Raw genomic sequence first — 22,115 nt, 5'->3', positions numbered from 1 at the left:
CAGATTATACCTTGGGGTGTGTGCTTTCCAAAATGGGGTCATTTTGTGGATAATTCCATTGTTCTGGTGCTCCAGGGCCTTCAAAACTGTAATAGGTGGTTGAGAAAGGATATGTGCAATTTATGCTTGTAAAACGCATGAAAGTGCTACTTCAATGTTGGGCCTTTGTATGTGGCCAGGCTGTGTAAAAGCCTCACACATGAGGTATCGCCATACTCAGGAGGAGTAGAGGAATGCATTTTGGGGTGTCATTTTTGCTATGTACATGCTATGTGTTAGAAATATCTTATAAATGGACAACTTTGTGTAAAAAAAATGCATTTTCATTTTTTTTCCACATTTTCCAAAAACTTCTGGAAAAAAATGAACCGTTCAAAAGACTCATTATGCCTCATAGATTATACGTTGGGGTGTGTGCTTTCCAAAATGGGGTCATTTTGTGGACAATTCAATTGTCCTGGCGCTCCAGCGCCTTCAAAAGTGTAATAGGTGGTTGAGAAAGGATATGTGCAATTTATGCTTGTAGAACGCCTGAAAGTGCTACTTCAGTGTTGGCCCTTTGTATGTGGCCAGGCTGTGTAAAAGTCTCACACATGTGGTATCGCTATACTCAGGATGAGTAGAGGAATGCATTTTGGGGTGTCATTTTTGCTATGTACATGCTATGTGTTAGAAATATCTTATAAATGGACAACTTTGTGTAAAAAAAATGCATTTTCATTTTTTTTTCACTTTTTTCAAAACCTTCTGGAAAAAAATGAACCCTTCAAAAGACTCATTATGCCTCACAGATTATACGTTGGGGTGTGTGCTTTCCAAAATGGGGTCATTTTGTGGATAATTCCATTGTTTTGGTGCTCCAGGGCCTTCAAAACTGTAATAGGTGGTTGAGAAAGGATATGTGCAATTTATGCTTGTAAAACGCATGAAAGTGCTACTTCAATGTTGGGCCTTTGTATGTGGCCAGGCTGTGTAAAATCCTCACACATGTGGTATCACCATACTCAGGAGGAGTAGAGGAATGCATTTTGGGGTGTAATTTTTGCTATGTACATGCTATGTGTTAGAAATATCTTATAAATGGACAACTTTGTGTAAAAAAAATGCATTTTCATTTTTTTCCACATTTTCCAAAAACTTCTGGAAAAAAATGAACCGTTCAAAAGACTCATTATGCCTCATAGATTATACGTTGGGGTGTGTGCTTTCCAAAATGGGGTCATTTTGTGGACAATTCAATTGTCCTGGTGCTCCAGGACCTTCAAAAGTGTAATAGGTGGTTGAGAAAGGATATGTGCAATTTATGCTTGTAAAACGCATGAAAGTGCTACTTCAGTGTTGGTCCTTTGTATGTGGCCAGGCTTTGTAAAATCCTCACACATGAGGTATCGCCATACTCAGGAGGAGTAGCAGAATGTATTTTGGGGTGTAGTTGCAATTATGCATATGCTGTGTGAGAGAAATAACCTGTTAATATGACCAGTTTGTGTAAAAAAAAAAAAAAAAAAAAAAAATCTTAATTTTCCCAAGAATTGTGGGAAAAAATTACAGCTTCAAAAAACTCACCATGCCTCTTAGTAAATACATTGGACTGTCTACTTTCCAAAAAGGGGTCATTTGGGGGGTATTTGTACTTTCCTGGCTTGTTAGTGTCTCAAGAAATGAGATAGGCCTTCAGGTGAGATAATACATCAGTTGTGATCAATTTTCAGTGATTGGCACCATAGTTTGTAGACTCTATAACTTTCACAAAGACCAAATAATATACATTAATTTGGGTTATTTTTACCAAAGATATGTAGCAGTATACATTTTGGCACAAATTTATGAAGAAAAATGACTTGTTTGCAAAATTTTACAATAGAAACTAAAAAAAAGTACGTTTTTTTCAAAATTTTCGCGGTTTTTTTGCTTATATCGCAAAAAATGAAAAACCCAGTGGTGATTAAATACCACCAAAAGAAAGCTCTATTTGTGAGAAGAAAATGATAAACATTTTGTTTGGATACAGTGTAGCATGACTGAGTAATTGTCATTCAAAGTGTGAGAGCGCTGAAAGCTGAAAATTGGTCTGGGCGGGAAGGTGCATAAGTGCCTGGTATTGAAGTGGTTAAGCATTATTAAAATCACTGTTCACGAAAAAACTGCCATTTTTAAAACTTTTTTTGCATTGATACATGTCCCCTGGGGCAGGACCCAGGTCCCCAAAAACTTTTTATTACAATAACTTTAAAATAAGCACTTTTGATTATTCATGTTCGTGTCCCATAGACTTTAACGGTGTTTGCGTGTTAGAACTAATTTTTTGCCTGTTCGCATGTTCTGCTGTGAACCGAACAGGGGGGTGTTCGGCTCATCCCTACTAGAAAGTATTTTCCATGTTTGTATTGCCAAGTGCTACACCTCTCCATCTGTTTTGGATGTCTCTTAATTGCTGTTTCAATTAGATAATAATTTGGAAGGTGTGGTTTGGCAAGCAGTATATATGTCCTGTTTTTTAACTTGAAAATTGTGCTGTGATCAAGGCTTGTAAGCCAGAACGCATGAGCCCCTGTATATTTTTACTCACTTTTTTTATGCACTAATAAAGAAGCAACAAGGACGTTTGGAGTTGCCGACTCTATTTGAATTCACAAGGTTTGCTTGTGTTATTTTTGCACAGACTATCTGGTTTACATTCCATCTGATTAAAAGAACTTTCCACAATTTTCTGCTTTAAGGTGGCTCCATCATCTTGCAGGGTCCCATGGAGACACCTCTACGTGCTCGCTCCCAGCTACATCTGCACAATCAGACATGGGAAAGCCTACAGTGCCAAACCACTCCCTTGTTCTTCCCTCCTCCATCCGCTTGATTGGCAGCAGCTAGAGCTTGTGCTGTTCAAATGATTAGTACTCTGTGACATGCTCAGTGCACCCACTTCCCTACCAGAAGCTCAGGGAAGCAAAAGTCAGTGTAAAGCCTCGTACACATGATCGAATTTTCCACAGACAAAGCCTCAGGCTTTTGTCCGAAGGGCATTGGCCAGGAACTTGTCTTGCATACAAACAGCACACAATTGTCGGCCAGCAAACACGAACGTAGTTACTTACTATCTGGTTTTTCAGCTCTTTAGCGCCACCCTTTGGGCACCTTCTGCTAATGTCCGTGGACAACAGATAGTTGTCCAAGGAAAATTTTAAAGCCTGCCATCCAACATTTGTCTGTGGAAAATCCGACAACAATTGTCTGATGGAGCGTACAAACAGTCGGATTTTCCTTCAACAGGCTGTCAACACACAATTCCCGTCGGAAAATCTGATCATGTGTACGAGGTTTTAGCCTAAGTACAAAATGAACCGTGGAATCTGTTTCTCTCACTTAATTGAATTGATTCATAAATAAATAATGGAATGTTTGATACTACATTAGGTAGAGTTGACTGATATATTCAAAGTGCCATTTGTGACTAGTACCACAATCTCTATCAGCATCCACAGGGATCAAAATTTAATGAAAATTCACACTGTGAGCTGTCATGTTATCATACAATTTCATAAAGGTTCCCATGGTGAATTGATATGATACCACCATTATTACGAACATACAGTATATTTCTTTCAAGCTTAGAACTATTTTTTTGCAACATGTATCAATGTCAGAAAGCTGTTTAGCTGTTTAGGTCCAAACACCATAGTGCACTGTGAAAATGTAAAGACCTTTCTGTGGACAATGGATACAGACTCAATGCCAGTGTTGCCAACCGTCAGTATTTTTTCTGGTAGCCAGTAAAAAAACTGTCAATTTTCTCCTGCCAGTAAATGTCAGTAAAAGTAAAAAGTTCCCAGTAAAAAATATGGCTGTGACGCTCGGCTTGGTTTTGGAACCGGCTGTGACCATCCGAGTGCTTGCTACAGTGTGATCAAGTGGCTCTGGCAGAGGCGGTGCCTGAGCATGTCGTGTCACGTCATAGTGCAATGGAGCAAAGCAGAGTGGCCAGAGCCTCCTGTGCGGGTCTGCGGTATGGGAGCAAGGAAGGCTGGGACCAGGACTGTCAGTGCTGTTTAGACTGCATATTGTATTTGTTTGTAGCCTAAATACTCTAATTTGCACTTAAAGCAGAGTTCCACCCTAAAGTGGAACTTCCGCTCATCGGATTCCTCCCCCCCTCCAGTGCCACAAATCACACCTTTCAGGGGGGAGGGGGGTGCAGATACCTGTCTAATACAGGTATCTGCAGCCACTTCCGGGCTTAGACAGCCGCAGAATATCCGCAGATGCCTGCCCCCCCCCCCCCCCATTGTGTTCTGGGAAACACACAGTTCCCAGCACACAACGGGGACCAGTGCAGAGGCGCAGCGCAACTCGCGCATGCGCAGTAGGGAACCGTGCAGTGAAGCCGCAGCGCTTCACTTCCCGATTCCCTGACCGAGGATGGTGGCGGGGGCAGCCGAGAGCCGAGCGATTGATCGGCTTCGGCTGCCGACATCGCTGGACCCTGGGACAGGTAAGTGTCCATTTATTAAAATTCAGCAGCTGCAGTATTTGTAGCTGCTGGATTTTAATATTTTTTTTTAAGGTGCAGTTCCTCTTTAAAAGTGTCTCTTAGATATCTAATATGCATGACCCGGATTGTGTAGGGCCACCAAATGAAGATAAAACACATGTGCCTGCATGCCTCTTAAGTTCTGAAAATGAAAAGCCCCTACCCCTTCATCCCACCATGTACGTGCTAACCAGCATGAGACTGTCACTCTCATGCAAAAAATGTAGAAATGTAGCAAATGGAAATAAGGCACGTATCACACTGGAACATAACCCAGGAATTTGGGAAAAAGGAACAAACACATCAAAATGAAATATTTGAAAAACAAAACAGAATGCATATACATATGTTAAATATTTTTATATCATCTTCAAGGAAACATTGCAACCTTAGGGGCTTGTTTTACTTCTAGTTAATCGCTCTTCAGAGAGAGTTTGACAGGCAAACTTGACACCGCCTTCCGGAACCCTTTGATCACTGCAGTAGCACAGCACAACCACGGGGTCGTGGGTCGCTTGCAGAGTGTCCCCATTCACTTGATTGAATCGCGTTCGAAAGGCGATCAGCCCACTGAAAGTGACGGAATAAAAGTCCTAATATGACCGCGAAGTAAAGCATCACACCATGGCATGTGTACACTCCTGACCACTGCCTCTGCAGCTAAAGAGGGTAAAGGTTGGGGGAATGTAAATGTGCCACTCAACTGTGGAGTTTGACTGCCCCCCATATGCTGGTGTGAAAGAGTCCATAAGGTCTAGGTGAGGTGGCACGAAAGGAACAGCCCACCTCTAAAGTACAGTGTGAGATATAGCATTGCATTCTTACAACAGAAGGTATAAACACCTGTATTAGGAAGGCAATCCTGTGCACGAATACAAATGCACGCCACATATTTCAGATATTTATTTGTAAAAAATGTGAAAACCAGTTATAATTTTCCTTCCACGTCACAACAATTATGTTCCACTTTGTGTTGGTCTATCACATAAAATCCCAATAAAACACATTTATGTTTTTAGGTTGTAAAAAAAAAAAGTGGAAAATTTCAAGGCACTGTAGATGCACAACAGTATTGAAATAATGCAAGCTTTATATAACAAAATAATAATTGTACATACATCTAATGTACAAACAGGTATTATCAGCAAAGGGCCGATAGGAGTCCCGGTGGAATTGTGCATATACTGTATACTCGGGTATATATAGTTATTATTAGAGATTCCTCCAGATGAATGTTGCAGCAAAATCCAGATGCAGTGGCCCCTATGGATGATCACAATGAGGCGTCTGTTTTTGTGTCGAAGACAAGAGCAGTTGTGATGGGGAGATCCTCCAACTATTGTCCAACCAGCCTTGAACGCAGCTTCTCATATGCAGAAACTGTAGTTTGGCACTGGAACTCAGAGTCAGCCTATCTACCCTACACTTTAGTTCCTCCTTAATAGTTTCTAATCTGACGTGCAAACAGATTTCTGACTACCAGAAGTGTCCATCGGGTGTCTAACCTGACTCTATCTTATTTATTACAGTTACATATACATACACATACTAGGGCCAATTTAGACAGGTGCCAATTAACCTATCAACATGTCTTTGAAGTGTGGGACAAAACCCACGCAGGAACAGGGAGAACATGCAAACTCCAGACAGGTAGTGCCGTGGTTGGGATTTGAACTGACAACTCTAGTGCTGCTAGGCAGCAGAGCTAACCACTTAGCCAATGTTGGTTATTAACCGCTTCAGCTCTGGAAGATTTTACCCCCTTCCTGAACAGAGCACTTTTTGCGATTCGGCACTGCGTCGCTTTAACTGACAATTGCGCAGTCGTGCGTCGTGGCTCTCAAACAAAATTGACGTCCTTTTTTCCCACAAATAGAGCTTTCTTTTGGTGGTATTTGATCACCTCTGCGATTTTTTTATTTTTGCTGTATAAACAAAAGAGCGACAATTTTGAAAAAAACGCATTATTTTTTACATTTTGCTATAATAAATATCCCCCAAAAATATATAAAAAAACATTATTTTTCTCAGTTTAGGCCGATCGTATTCTTCTACATATTTTTGGTAAAAAAAAATCGCAATAAACGTTTATTGATTGGTTTGCGCAAAAGTTATAGCGTTTACAAAATAGGGGATAGTTTTATGGCATTTTTATTAATAATTTTTTTTACTAGTAATGGCGGCGATCAGAGATTTTTATTGTGACTGCGACGTCATGGCGGACATGTCGGACATTTTTGACACGTTTTTGGGACCATTGTCATTTATACAGCTATCAGTGCGATTAAAAATGCACTGATTACTGTGTAAATGACACTGGCAGTGAAGGGGTTAACCACTAGGGGGCGGGGAGGGGTTAAGTAGGGGAGTGATTCTAACTGTAGGGGGGATGGGCTGTGTGTGTCACTACGCTGATCACTGCTCCCGATGACAGGGAGCTGTGATCAGTGACACTTGTCACTAGGCAGAATGGGGAGATGCTGTTTACATCAGCATCTCTCTCGCGGGACCCGCGACCTGACTCACGGAGCTCCCGGCCGGCGGCGCGCATGCAATGGCACAGCGGGGAATTCAAATGAATGTACTTGTAAGTCCATTTGCCCAGCCGTGCCATTCTGCCGATGTACAGCATTTATGTTTGTACGTGATTTGATTATAGAAATCAGCAGAGCTTCCCCTTATTTCCGATCTTCCCCTCAGATCTACAGCGACTGCACTTTCAAGTGCACTTGTAGTGCAAAGTGGATTTGCCTTTAGTAAATTACCCCCAATACCTTTTACTTTTTGCTATAATAAATATCCCAATTAAATATAAAATAAAAAAACAATTTTTTTCCTCAGTTTAGGCCGATAAGCCCATCTTTCTTCAAGTGCCTCCTTATTGTGCATCTTGAAACAGCCACACTACATGTTTTCAGAGAGTCCTGTATTTCACCTGAAGTTATTTGTGGGTTTTTCTTTCCATCCCGAACAATTTTCCTGGCAGTTGTTGCTGAAAATTTAGTTGGTCTACCTGATCGTGGTTTGGTTTCTACAGAACCCCTCATTTTCCACTTCTTGATTAGAACAGTGTTTGAACACTGCTGATTGGCATTCTCAATTCCTTGAATATCTTTTTATATCCCTTTCCTGTTTTATACAGTTCAACTACCTTTTCCCGCAGATCCTTTGACAATTCTTTTGCTTTCCCCATGACTCAGAATCCAGAAATGTCAGTGCTGCACTGGATGAAAGATGCAAGGGTCTGTCAGGCATCCAGCAACTCATTAACCTTTTATACACACACACTAATTACAAGCAAACTTATTACAGGTAAGGATGGTTACTTTTAATAGCTTGTGTGCATTTTATCAGGCCAAAATCACCAAGGTATGTAAACTCTTAATCAGGGCCATTTGGGTGGTTTCTGTTGCGATTATGATGTAAACATGAGTCAGTTGATTGATAATAAATGGCTTCAGCCAAACACTAACCATGAGTGAATGAAAAATGTTTGCATTCTCTGAAAAATGGCCAAGAAATCATAATTTCTGCCAGGGTATGTAAACTTATGAGCACAACTGTATTCATATTTACATGTAAGTGGGTTGTTATTAACATTTAAGCTTCATTGCTCTGAGATAGCGGAAGAAGGCCCGGTTTTCACTTTTTTTTTTATATATGAAAATAAAAAACATGTTATAATTACCTGCTCAGTGCAGTGGATTTGCATAGAGCAGCCCCGAATCCCCCTCTTCTCTGGTCCCTCTTCGGCTCTCCTGGCAGCTTGCTATGGGGGCACCCGAACTGAGTCGCAGCTTCCTGTGTCCATTCAGACACAGAGCTGTGGCCTGCCCCACCCCCTTTCTCTTCTCATTGGCTGACTGACTTTGATTGACAGCAGCGGGAACCAACGGCGTTGTGCTGCTGTCTCAACCAATGAGGAGGGGAGTCCCGGGCAGCCGAGACATTCCTATAATATCGCTGGATAGAGATGCGCTCAGGTAAGTATAAGGGGGGCTGTGGGGGGCTGCTGTACACAGAAGTTTTTTTTATCCTAATGCATAGAATGTATTAAGATAAAAAACCTTCTGCCTTTACAATCACTTTAATGTTGAAAGAGAGAGTTTAGTTCCAACTTAAGGGAAATCCTCCCAGTGGGACACAGATGGAAAGAACCTGACAGGGGAGGCGATAGAGTCTAATCTACAAATGTCTACATTTAATACAGTAACAAAAATGAGGACAAGATAGGATGTGAAAATAATTTCCAGTTAAGCATTAAAATAAAGCTGCTCCTAGTGCAGGAAGGATTTTCCAGGCTTGGCAGCAAGATGTACCAAATCTCACCAATGAGGATTGGAGTGAGAGCCTCCAACAGTACATACCTCTTTTGATTTTGGATAGGGACCATTTTGTCCAATTGAAATTCCTTCACAGAGTACATTACACGCCCCAGAGACTGTCAATCATCTATCTTTCGATCATCTATCTTACTAATGATGATAATAATGGTATCATTAACTGTTAGCGCAAAGAACAGTGTAACTGAGTTTAAAATTAGTAGTAAAAGTAGTGATAATACAAATAAAAAAATCACTTATATTCAGTCTATAAGCAGTTCATAAATGGATCATCAGTTCATGACAAAAGAATGGTGGGGTGGTAGAGGCGGCTGCTCTCCTCAGAGAGCCAACTCTGTATACACAAAGATAGAAGGGGAGAACAGAGGAAGCGCCACCTAAGTGCAGTATTAAAATCCAGGGTTTTAATGACATGGTGTATCCTCAGCACGTCTGAGGATACACCATCTACACAGCCACGCATTGGAGCCCTTTCTGGACACAAGGAGCCCCCAGGACTACTGGATGACAGATGAGCCTATATCTTTTTTATCTCTTGTGAGTGTTCTCATGTACCTTGTCGTTAAAACCCTGATTTTAATACTGCACTTAAGTGGCGCTTCCTGTGTTCTCCCCTTCTATCTTACTAATGATGATGTCTGTCCTAAATGACACTAGAAGGTAGGAAATTTTATCCATATAGTTTGGTCCTATCCACTTGTACAAGACTTTTGGAGATTGGTGGTTGCTCACATTATTGTGATTAGTGGAGTCACTATTACGACTGATCCTCTGATTCTTTTGCTGGGTGTAATTGATAACTTATCTGCTAACACTAAAAAAAAAATATTTTCTTTGCTGCCTATTATGCAAGGAAAACTATTCTGTCTAAATGGAAGATGCCAGACCCTCCTACAGTGTCTTCCTATAAGGCTTTGAATAATACCTCCCTACCCCTATATAAGTTGATCTATATGGGGCGCAACTGCCCCACGAAATTCAATAAAATCTGGTTGGCTTAGGTTGAAGCTAGGAATCTTACAGTGTGTCACCTTAGATCTCACCCTTCCTCCCTTTCCCCTCCCTCCCTATTCTACCTTTCTGTCTAAGTACCTGCACCCCCTCCCCATTTCCCTTCCTTTCCCCCTGCCTCAAATGATTGGGAGGTGGACATGTGTACGTGTTGAACAGTGAGCCTGAAATGTAAACTTCTGCTGAAATGTGTTATCTGGATCACCTTAGATTTTCCCCTCCCTCCCTCTCTGTTCTACCTTTCTGTCTAAGTACCTGCACCCCCTCCCCTCTACATTTACCTTATTTTCTCTTTACCCCAAATAATTGGGAGGTGGACACAGGGCTGGCCCAAGGCATTGTGCTGCCTGGGTCCAAGAATACAATTTATTGACCCCCCCCCAAAAAAATAAATACATTTGGCAATGTTCACATAGCCAAATGTGGCTGGCCTTAGATGGATCAGTTTTTTTATTGACCAGTCAGTGTCTGATCAAAAAGTAACTAAGCAGATCCCCCCTCCACACAACTAAGGTGAATGAGAGAATCCTTTATGCTGAGACATCTATGTCAGCGCTATAGATTGAAGGAAAAATTTCTGCTGGTTTGAAGTTGATCATTAAATTTACTTTTCTATAGAAGGAATGGCCATAGATGGATTGAAACTCGTCCGGTCCTTGCGTGATCTGTCACATCTCCATCCATCTATGGCCAGCTTAACCACTTGCTGACTAGCATTCAGGTCTGCTTGTTCCCACGGCCATAGCTGTACGGCTGTCCCTTTAACAGCTACAGCGGGGAGCCGATGCATGTGGGCGGCGGGCGCGATGTCCGCCAGCAACCCGTGATCGCTCTGCAGAGAGCCAGAACAGGGATCTTTCAATGTAAACAAACAGATCCCTGTTCTGACAAGGGAGTAATCAGGAACAGCGATCTCTCTGTAGTCCCAGTCAGTCCACTCCCCCACAGTTAGAAACACCTCCCTAAGAAACACATTTAACCCCTTGATTGCCCCAAACCCCTTCCCTGCCAGTGACATTTATACAGTAGTCAGTGTATTTTTTTTTTTTGCACTGATCGCTGTATAAATGTCAATGGTCCCAAAAATCTGTCAAAAGTGTCCGATCTGTCTGCCATAATGTTGCAGTCCCACTAAAAATCGCTGATCACCGCCATTACAAGTAAAAAAATAATAATGCCATAAATCCATTCCCTATTTTGTAGAAGCTAAAACCTTTGCGCAAACCAATCATTATATGCTTATTGCGAATTTTTTTTTTAATTTTTTTTTTTATACCGAAAATATGTAGAAGAATACATATTGGCCTAAACTGATGAAGAAATTCATCATTTTTTTTACATTTTTTTTTTTGGATATTTATTATAGCAAAAAGCAAAAAAAAAGTTGTTTTTTTTCAACTTTTTTGGTCCTTTTTAAAAATAAAAACCACAGAGGTGATCAAATAACACCAAAAGAAAGCTCTATTTGTGGGGAAAAAAAAGCACATCAAATTTGTTTGTGTACAACATTGCACAACCACGCAATTGTCAGTTAAAGCGATGCAGTGCCGTATCCCAAAAAATGGCCTGGTCATTAAGGGGGCAAATCCTTCCGGTCCTTAAGTGGTTAAGTAGGTCCTGTGTAAAATCCCTGTTGTTTTTTTATGCTTGAGGAGCTCACTAGGCCTCCATGAACAGGAGTTCTTCTCTTTAGGGCCCATTCACATGCAATGCATTGTGTGCATCCCTGTGCCAGTGCCCTATTAATTTCTATTGGATCCCGCACCTGTGAGTCATATAGTGGCCATGCAGCTTCCAGTAGAAATGAATGGGGTGCTGGCATAGGGTTGCGCACAACACCTATGTACCCCTTGATGATAAAAGACAGCCCTGCATGGGAGACACATAGGGGGTTATTTACAAAAGGTAAATCCACTTTGCACTACAAGTGCAAAGTAAGTGCAATCGCTGTAGATCTGAGGGGAAGCTCTGAACTTAGGGGAAGCTCTGCTGATTTTATCATCCTATCATGTGCAAGCAAAAATGCTGTTTTTTATTTTCCTTGCATGTCCCCCTCGGATCTACAGCGACTGCACTTGAAAGTGCACTTGTTGTGCAAAGTGGATTTGCCTTTCATAAATAACTCCCATTGTTTGCACCTCTTGTGAATATGCAAGTACTCAAATAAGAATCCAATAGAATAGTTGTCTCCACGGTCATTTCAGTGATATGAAGCCTGAAAGTGTGCCAGCCTCAGCAGCACAGACACAGAGGAGAGAGCACCACTCAGTTTGTTTTAGGGCTGGAGAGGAGAGGGTCCACCCATACTTCCCAACTATTTGAGATGGGAATGAGGGACACCTATTAGCAAAGGTATGTAGGCATAGGCTACACCCCTTGCCATGCCCCCTTAAAGGAGAATTATAAAAAAAAAAAAAATAGTCAAACCCACAAGTGCTTTTTTTACCACCACTATTTTTTTATATTGGCTTTTGGAATTTACCAATTCCAATTAAGAAATTGGATGAAAGGTTTAGCACTGGTATACACTTTTTGAAAGATTAAAAAAGTGCATTTTATATACACCTATATAGATCAGACCAAAATGAGGGACAAATGAGGAGGAAAGAGGGACAGAGGGACTTTGTTCCAAATGAGGGACAGTCCCTCGGAATCAGGGACAGTTGGGTGGTATGGGTCCACCATCTGAGGGAAAGGGCACAGGAGGGAAGGGGTCATGTCACACGGACATTGGGACATAGAAAGAGAAAGTAGGAGTGAGAGAAATGACTGGAGACGGGAGAGAAGCTGCTGTTCAGGCAGGGTGAGGAGCAGGAAAGTTGTTCATCTACAATCACAAAAGCATTGATAACTAATGCCCTCCCAACCTGATATGCTCCTAGTACAATGCACTGTGCAGGCAGGGGGTGGGTGTACTGCTACGATCTAGCCTACATGCAGGAACAAAGCCACTCTCTGTCTACTGTGTTACATTCAGCACTGCAGCATATTCTGTACTGGGCATGGTTGCACCTGGCAAACTGCGCCCTCTTCCCACATTACCCTCCTGTCCCCCCTACTAGTACCAGCTCTGCACGCTCCTCTCCGATCCCCAACAGGACAATATGCGAGCCAAGGAAGACACTGCGCGCTAGAGGGAGGGAAGTGTTGTTAATAACAATGTCCCCACCCCCCAACACAGTGTAGTGATCCTTACACCGCACTCTCCAGGGCAAAGTGATAGTCTGCTCCTGTTGCCGCGACCACCCCTCCCAGATTGCCACCTGGGACCCAGGGACCCACCAGGACCCATGGTAGGGCCGGCTCTGGGTGGACATGTGTATGTGTTGAACAGTGACCCTGAAATGTAAATTTCTGCTGAAATGTGTTATCTGGATCCTCAGGATTATCTAGATTTGACTAAATAGTTTTTGTGACTCGTGACTCTTAGGGGTGGATTTACTAAAGCCCAATAGATTGTGAACTTTGTAAAGTGCAGTTGCTCCAGAGCTTAGTAAATGAGGTAAAGCCCTGGTTCACACTGGTGTGATTTGACATGCGATTTGACATGTCAAATCGGCGGCATTTGCCGGCAATGGCATCGTCCTAATCAATGCAACGCTGCATCTGCGGCGCTGCACCGATTTCAAAAAGTAGTTTCTGTACTAATTTTTGCGATTTCGGCCCGCGATTTACATTGACATCTGTGCAGAAACCTGCACAGATGTCTCTGTAATCGCGGCCGAAATTGGGACTGACAGGCGGGAGTGAAATCAGCTGAACTCGCACGGCTTCATTCCCGCAGCCCAGTGTGAACGCGTCACTTTGCAAAGAATACCAAATCACAGGCAAGGAAAGAAAAATAATAATAATTTTTGCTCATCTGTGATTGGATGATGGAAGCCAGCAGAGCTTCTGCTCATTTACTAAGCTCTGGAGCAACTGCTCTTGCAATGTGCAACTGCCCAGTCTAGTTGCCTTTATTAAATCAACCCCTTAATTATTAGTTTTGGTTGTGATTCGCATGTACATTGATGTAATATTTCAATAAACATTCATTCTGTTAAAAAAAAAAATAACAATAATAATATTAAAAATATTAACCCACTGGAAAAAAAGAAACAATGTCATCATTTCTGATTAAAGGGATTGCAAAGTCGGAAGGTTTTTTAGTGTAATGCATTGTTTACATTAAGATAAAAAGCCTTCTGTGTGAAGCAGTCACCCTCAGCCCCCCAATACAACCTGAGCCCCATCTCCATCCAGCGATGTTGCAGGCTTGTCTCGGCTGCCCGGGATTTCCCTCCTCATTGGCTGAGACAGCAGCGTGGCACCATTGGCTCCCGCTGCTGTCAATTAAAATCAGTCAGGCAATCAGGAGAGAAAGGGGGCAGGGCCGAGCCGTGGCTCTGTGTCTAAATGGACACAGGGAGCTGTGACTCAGCTCGGGTGCCCCCATAGCAAGCTGCTTACTGTTGGGGCACTGAACAGGAGGGAGGGGCCAGGAGACCTGAAAAGGGACACTGAGAAGAGAGCAGGTAAGTATAACATGTTTATTATTTTTAACGAAAAGTAAAAAACAAGACTTTACAATCACTTTAAAGTGTATCTAAAGCATAGAACATATGCAGGTATATACAGGTATAGTGGGTGAAATAGTTTTTTTCTTTTTTTTTCAGCTGATGATCATTGCACTGTATCTATGGAGAAGAAGTTTTGTCACCCTATGGCAGAACTATAGAATACCTCCTCCTCTCTGCATCTCATAAAACATAAGTCATTCTGTAGTCATCACAGATAGCTGGGATCAGTGCTAACAGAGACAGAGCATAGGAAGTTATCAGCTCACAACATTTTTGGCATCAACTGGTATTTTTTTAAACTTCTAGCACAGATATATCAAAATGCTTTCAGCAGTGTATTTAACAGACCCAAGCGGAACAAATAATGGAAGTTCATGATCAGGATTTACATACATTTCAGTACAAACTTTGTGTTTACAAGAACCGGCTGAACCACCCTTATTCAGTAAGAAAGAGCAAAGAAAACGACCACACATGTATAACAATTCTTTTCATCTGCAGGTATTTAACTTCCAACTGGAGGAGGAGGACATGAATTCTCTTTACGCCCTGAATAAAAATATGCGTTATAATAAAATGTCTATGTGAGTATAACACCACTGATGGTAATGTCATGTTTTATGTTGTAAGAACCAGTCAGCCTATATATTTTAGAGGTTCATAAAGCCTATTCTGGATTTGACAGCCAATTGTGATGGGGAATGAGGATTCAGCTGCTTGGAGCTACCATATGAGATGATAATAAGAGCCTCTATCTGGCCAAAGCACACAAAAGTGTTTTTAGACTCAAACCTTCCACTTCTATCTTTTAGGCGGAGTTGTATGACACATAGAGGGGGCCATACTGTGTCTCGGATGTCTCCCCAATTTATGTTCTTAGAGAAATGTATTTGGACAGCACCTAGGCTTAGTGGTTAGCTTTTCTGCATTGCAACATCGGGGTCCTCTGTTTGAATTCCAGCCAGCATGCTATCCTAATGGAGTTTGCATGTTCTCCATGTGATTGTGGGAGTTTCCTTTGTCTACTAGGGCTTCCTGCAACACTCCAAAGACACACTGGTAGGTTAACTACTCGACCACCGGAAGATTTACCCTCATTCATGACTAGGCCATTTTTGCGATACGGCACTGCGATAATTTAACTGACAATTGCGTGGTCATGCAATGCTTACTTCTAAATCTGAAGCCCATCTACTTGGCCACTAAAGCTGGTCATGGGTGGATCAGCCAGACAGCTGATTAAAAAAAAGAAAAATACGACTTCCCCCATCCATTCATTTAAGGTGGATGAAGGAATCCTCCACGCTGCACTATTGTATTCTGACAGCTGGGACTCCTCTGCTGTCACAATACTCTGATCAGCGCCGCAGCTGTTTGGCTGCATGCGATATGTTTGTGGACGTTTTCCAACATCGCATGTGACCAACTTTAGGTTTGTTATAGTCCTAAGAGGACACTCAGATGTGTAGGCACAACCCAATCACCCTCCCGCAAGAAAGACCACAGAGCAAGGGGTAATATCTACATGTCTGGTACTATCGAAATGTTACAGTTAGTAAAGATGAATAAAGACACCAGTCCATCCAGTTCAACCTGAGTGAGTGGGTGCGTGTCTACAATCATCCCTATTTATTTAAGGTACCCATATAGCGCCACCAATTCATGCAGCACTCCACACATACATCGTACACCCACATTGGTCCCTACCCTCAAGGACCCCACAATCCAAGGTCCCCAACTCACATTCATATACTAGGGTCAATTTTTAACAGAAGCCAATTAATCTACCAGTATGTCTTTGGAGTGTGGGAGGAAACCAGAGTACCCAGAGGAAACCCATGCAGGCACAGGGAGAACATGCAAACTCCAGGCAGGTAGTGTCGTGGTTGGGATTCGAACCAGCAGCCCTTGTTACTGCTAGGCAAGAGTGTTACCCACTGCACCACTATGCTGCCCAATGGGTGGAGCAAGTAGTGGAACCGGTGTCAGACTATTAGTGGGAGGAACCATAGAAATTAGGGAAGGTCTTCTATTTTGTCTAATCGATTTTCCCTCCTGAGCACTGTGATTGGTTTCCCAAAGTAAATCATTGTTGAGCTATCAAAAACTCCAAGATTTGGCAATAGTCATGCTTGGTCTATGGGTAGCTTTGCAATGGGTAATTTAGCAATAGCAATATTAGCCATGAGTAGTTTAATGGCTTGAAATCTTAAGGCCCATACACACGATCTGATTTTTCGACTGGAATTGTGTGATTGCAGGCTGTTGTCGGAAAATCCAACCGTTTGTATGCTCCATCTGACAATTGTTGTCGGATTTTCTGCCAACAAATGTGGGATAGCATGCTTTAAAATTGTCTGCCAACAATTGCATCGTGTCGGATTTTCCGATCGTGTGTACACAAGTCCGTCGGACAAAAATCCGAAGTACAAACACGCATGCTCAAAAGCAATGCTTACCATAATACAACATTAGCAGAAGTTGCCCAAAGGGTGGTCGCTAAAGAGCTGAAAAACCACATAGTTTTGTGTTTGTTGGCCGACAATTCTTTGCTGTTTGTATGCAATACAAGTTCACGGCCAGCGCCCTTCGGACAAAAGTCCTACACTTTGTCCGATAAAAATCCGATCATGTGTACGAGGCTTTAGACATAATGAGCCCAGTGCTCCAAGGCAGATGTGCTAACTAGGGATGAGCCAAACACCCCCCGGTTCGGTTCACGGCAGAACATGCGAACAGGCAAAACATTTGTGCGATCATGCGAACACCGTTAAAGTCTATGGAAAAAAAAATCTAAAGTGCTAATTTTAAAGTTATTGTCATAAAAAGTGTTTGGGGACCTGGGTCCTGCCCCAGGGGACATGTATCAATGCAAAAAAATGTTTTAAAAACGGATGTTTTTTCGGGAGCAGTGATTTTAATAATGCTTAAAGTGAAACAATAAAAGTGAAATATTCCTTTAAATATCATGCCTGGGGGTGACTATAGTATGCCTGTAAAGTGGTGCATTTTTCCCGTGTTTAGAACAGTCCCCGCACAAAATGAAAAAAAGTCATTTAAAACTGCTTGCGGCTGTAATGTAATGTTTCCCCCCCCCCCAGCCCATTACCAGGCTCTTTGGGTCTGGTATGGAAATTAAGGGGAAACCCGCACCCAAATTAAAAAAAAGACGTGGGGCCCCCAGGCCCTATATACTCTGAACAGCATCAGTATACAGGCGGTCCCCAGGTTACAAACAAGCTAGGGACTGTAGGTTTGTTCTTAGGATGGCTCTGTTTGTAATTTGGAACAGGTACATTCTGTAAGTGTAGATCCAGCCAAAAAATCAATTTTTAAGCTTTTTGGATAACATAGGGAAGGGTTATCATCACCCCTGTAACATTTGTTTTGCTGTCTGTGCCCCTCTTCAGAAGATTTCACCCCACTTTCTGTCCCAATGACAATTGGATTTAGAAAATTTTGGGTTATTAGGCAAACAAGGATTGGTGATAAAGCATCAGTGGAGACACCTTTTTCCAATATTAACTCTTACAGGAGAGAATTTCCCTTCCTAGGGGTAGATTTCCTCTCACTTCCTGTTGTCTTCCTCCGTTTCTAAGTAGAAGTCATTTGTAAGTCGGATGTTTGAAAATAGGGGACCGCCTGTATATACTATACGACCTGCCCTATACACTCTGCGGAAAATTGGGCCTTAGGTGTTAGTGGTATCAGAACACTGTAAGCCCTCACAGTTACTCTTGGCGGGCTCAGGAATGGGCCCTGCTGTGAAATATTATATCAAGAATTGTAATTACACGCCCCTGTTAAACAGGGGCAGAAAAATTGGGCCTTTGGTGCCACAACACTGTAAACCCTCACAGTTACTCTTGGTGGGCGCAGGAACGGGCCCTGCTGTGAAATAATATATCAAGAATTGTAATTACATGCCCCTGTTAAACAGGGGCAGAGAAATTGGGCCTTTGGTGGTGGTGGTGGTGCCACAACACTGTAAACCCTCACAGTTAGTCTTGGTGGGCGCAGGAACGGGCCCTGCTGTGAAATATTAGATCAAAAATTGTAATTCCATGCCCCTGTTAAACAGGGGCAGAAAAAATGGGCCTTTGGTGGTGGTGCCACAACACTGTAAGCTATCATAGTTACTCTTGGTGGGCGCAGAAACAGGCCCTGCTGTCAAATATTATATCAAAAATTGTAATTACATACCCCTGTTCAACAGGGGCAGAAAAATTGGGCCTTTGGTGGAGGTGCCACAAAACAGTAAGCCCTCACAGTTACTCTTGGTGGGTGCAGGAACTGGCCCTGCTGTGAAATATTAGATCAAAGATTGTAATTACATGCCCCTGATAAACAGGGGCAGAAAAATTGGGCCTTGGGTGGTGGTGGTGCCATAACACTGTAACCCCTCACAGATACTCTTGTTTGGCACAGGAACGGGCCCTGCTGTGAAATATTAGATCAAAAATTGTAATTACATGCCCCTGTTAAACAGGGGCAGAAAAATTGGGTCTTGGGTGGTGGTGCCACAACACTGTAACCCCTCACAGATACTCTTGTTGGGCGCAGGAACGGGCCCTGCTGTGAAATATTAGATCAACATTTTTAATTACGTGCCCCTGTTAAACAGGGGCAGACAAATTGGGCCTTGGGTGGTGACACTAGTAATAATTATATTTATTAATTATTATTACTAGTCAACCAACATTAGAATTCTTCTATAGCCTATGGGCGGAGCATTTGACCATAAATGTTCGTTCGCGGCCACTGCTTCGTCGAATCTTCATGTTAAATCTTTTCTCTCTCTATGTCGAATAATCTTAGACTAATAGAGTTAGGTTAGGCACATTCAACCTTTTTTGCTATTGTCTCTATAATGTCAAATCTTTTCTCTCTATGTCGAATCTTTTCTCTTTATGTAGAATAATCTTGGACTAATAGAGCTAAGGTTAGGCACATTCGACCACAGGTTCGATGGACACAGATCGCTATTGTCAGCGTCACGTCGAATCTCTTATCTATATCGAACTGTTGTCGCAACGAAAACGAACATTAAGCATTTGTTTATGTCGGATCTTTCGGTTTTCGGACTCTGCACGTTCGTTATCGTTTGTTAAATGAACGATACCCGAAATTCGGACGAAAATGCATTCAGGCATGTCTAGTGCCCAAGCGGCTGCAGTTTTGGCCACGCTTGATGCATGGGTTGCAAACAGCAATGGTGCGTTCTGCTGCACACATATCAAAAAAGGCCCACACCAAGGAACTTTTCAAAATCAGCGTGGAGTCAGCAGCACCCTGCACCTGCTGTGCTCTGCGGTGTGATGCAGTAGGGTGGCTGCCCTTAAGCTGCCCCTTGGAGGGCATCCTGCCTCGTGGAAGATGTGCCTCCTCCTTCTCTCTTCTATCAGGCACCCAAGTAGAGTCAGTGACCTCATCATCCCCTCCCTGCTCGTCACTGGCTGATGTGCTTGATGCCCTAACAAACCACCCCTAGTCCCCCTCTACTTAACCTTAAATTATTAAATGAAACACATAACACCTTCTGGATTAAATGGCCAACAATGGCCCCTTTATTAATACCATAACATCAAAGTCTTATAAAAATAACTTTAATATATATATATATATATATATATATATATATATCATATATAAATATATAACCGAAACATTTTAACTGACTGCTACGTCTGAGGTTCCTGAAAAAAGGTACTACTATCTCATCGGCTGTCCACCACCATCACGCCATCCTGGCCCCTAGCCGCGATCCCACCAGCTCAGGGGCTCAGGGACAAATGATTACCACCTTCTTGCACCATTCAGCTCGATGACCGTTAGCCCATATTTCCAGATAGGGAAGGTACCCATACCGAGATAGGCCCCAACCCGTACCACACTATATATATATATATATATATATATATATATATACCATCCACCATTCCGACCTTCAGGAACCAGAGACCCCTGCCACCAGTACCTGAAACAACAAAAACAGAAAAAGCACAAACACGCATACCGCACAGCTGCCTATAGAGAGGAAGGGAGGGAAATCGCTATGCTTGTGTGTTACCTCTTCCTCGGTTGGCACCCGAAGCCAGGCTCCGCCCCCACAGGACAAGCTAACTAGCACCGCCCTGTGCCCACAGCCTGTCCTTCCCTCTTCCTGCACCCAAATTTCCTGGTGCATCTTCCCCAGTGCCCCCCCAATCATGTGGCCCCTGCACTTAGGTTCCCTTTGCTCCGGGCCTGCTCTTGACTGGTGTAAGGCTGATGTGCTTGATGCCCTGACAACCACCCCTAGTCCCCCTCTACTCAACCTTAAATTACTAAATGAAACACATAACACCTTCTGGATTAAATGGCCAACAATGGCCCCTTTATTAATCACTTGACCACTGGGCACTTAAACCCCCTTCCTAACCAGACCAATTTTCAGCTTTCAGTGCTCTCACATTTTGAATGACAATTACTCAGTCAGGCAACATGCTACCGATATGAATTTTTTGTCCTTTTTTCTCACAAATAGAGCTTTCTTTGGTGGTATTTGATCACCTCTGGGTTTTTAATTTTTTGCGCTATAAATGAAAAAAGAACAAAAATTTTGTTAAAAAAATTTAGTTTTCTTTGTTTCGGTTAGATTTTGCAAATTAGAAAATTTTCTTCATAAATCTTGGCAAAAATTTATACTGCTACATTTCTTTGGTAAAAATAACCCAAATAAGTGCATATTATTTGGTCCGTGTGAAAGTTATAGAGTCTACAAGCTAGGGTGCCAATCACTGAAAATTGATCTCACCTGATGTACTGACGGCCTCTCATTTCTTGAGACACTAACAAGCCAGGAAAGTACAAATACCCCCCAAATGACCCCTTTTTGGGAAGTAGACATTCCAAGGTATTTAGTAAGAGACATGGTGAGTTTTTTGAAGCTGTAATTTTTTCCCACAATTCTTTACAAAATAAAGATTTTCTTTTTTTTTTTATTTTCACAGAATTGTCATATTAACAGGTTATTTCTCTCACACAGCATATGCATACCACAAATGACACCCCAAAACACATTCTACTACTTCTCCCGAGTATGGCAATACCACATGTGTGAGACCTTTACACAGCCTGGCCACATACAGATGCCCAACATTCAGAAAGCACCGTCAGGGACATAAGGTAAATGACGCATTTCATTTTTTGACTACCTCTTACACTGGAGCACCAGGGCAATGGAAACATTCACAAAATGACCCCATTTTGCAAAGTACACACCCTAAAGTATAGTCTATGAGGCATAATGAGTCTTTTAAACGTGTAATTTTTTTCCACAGGTTTTCGGAAAACATGGAAAGAAATTGAAAACGCATTTTTTTTTTTTTTTTTTACACAAAGTTGTCCATTTATAAGATATTTCTAACACATAGCATGTACATAGCAAAAATGACACCCCAAAATACATTCTGCTACTCCTCCTGAGTATGGCGATACCACATGTGGGAGACTTTTCCACAGCCTGGCCACCGTCAGGGACATACATTACAAATCGAATTTGACTACCTATTACACTTTTGTGAGAGACTGATGGGCACTGTAGTGGTAATGATGTGGAATGGATAAGAACTGATGTGGCATGGATGTGGCACGGATGAGAACTGATGTGGCATGGATGAGAACTGATGTGGC

General features: G+C 42.3%; 1 long non-coding RNA gene across 1 annotated transcript in view; it reads left to right on the top strand.

Moving 5' to 3' along the window:
• LOC141132857 (uncharacterized) overlaps positions 1-21,603 on the top strand; it is a 33,749-nt gene extending 12,146 nt beyond the window's left edge. The window contains exons 2-3 of the long non-coding RNA XR_012242974.1: positions 14,943-15,025; positions 21,469-21,603. This is a non-coding gene — a long non-coding RNA (uncharacterized lncRNA). The remainder of the gene's footprint in view (positions 1-14,942; positions 15,026-21,468) is intronic.
• Positions 21,604-22,115: the final 512 nt, after the last annotated feature.

This window comes from Aquarana catesbeiana, linkage group LG03 (genome assembly GCF_042186555.1).
Source record: "Aquarana catesbeiana isolate 2022-GZ linkage group LG03, ASM4218655v1, whole genome shotgun sequence".
Taxonomy (NCBI): Eukaryota; Metazoa; Chordata; class Amphibia; order Anura; family Ranidae; genus Aquarana; species Aquarana catesbeiana.
The sequence above is the reverse complement of the archived record's forward strand: the minus strand, read 5'-3'. Positions and strand labels throughout refer to the sequence as shown.